We start from the raw sequence: 646 nt of genomic DNA, 5'->3' as shown, positions 1-646 counted from the left end.
TCAAGATTGTTTACATTTAGTTAAGTACCTAAACAAATGGACTATAGTGAAATTTCCTGTATCCCAAATATTTAGACAAATATCTCTAGCTAGAGGAATAACTTCAGTAGCTAAGGCAATCCTCAATTTTTTTTACTATTTACGATTAGTAATGTGAGCCGATCGGGCATACTTTTTCAAATTAAACATTCTGATATAATCTGGCCATTGATTCATATGAATAAACATTTTTGTCAGGAACGTAGCTCATTTTAAATGTACCAAATTATTGTATTGAATTTTAGTAAATAATTAACAAAGACGCTTATACTTCAAACAACTCTCAATTCGACTTTTTTTGTATGTATGTTACGCGTATCATATTTGTGAACCGATTTTCATGATTATTTTTTTGTTGGACATAGGCTACCAAAGTAGTGGTCCCATTTAAATTTACCTCTACGGGTGGCAAACTAGGTAATGAATGACATTTGATGTCGGTTTCTTTAGTACTCTGTACGGAGATTATTGCCACGATTATTTTACGCCGGTTAAATTCCTCGGCGGCGGCAGAGCGTCGTACATCTCTAGGACCCCACTAAATTCCTGACTTTACCTTGCTAGTAAAAATTTAAATCTTGATAATAGGGAATCTGGAATAAGGCAC

This window comes from Hyposmocoma kahamanoa, unplaced genomic scaffold (assembly GCF_003589595.1).
Source record: "Hyposmocoma kahamanoa isolate Upper Pololo Valley unplaced genomic scaffold, ASM358959v1 88, whole genome shotgun sequence".
Lineage (NCBI taxonomy): Eukaryota > Metazoa > Arthropoda > Insecta > Lepidoptera > Cosmopterigidae > Hyposmocoma > Hyposmocoma kahamanoa.
Note: the sequence above shows the minus strand (reverse complement) of the source record.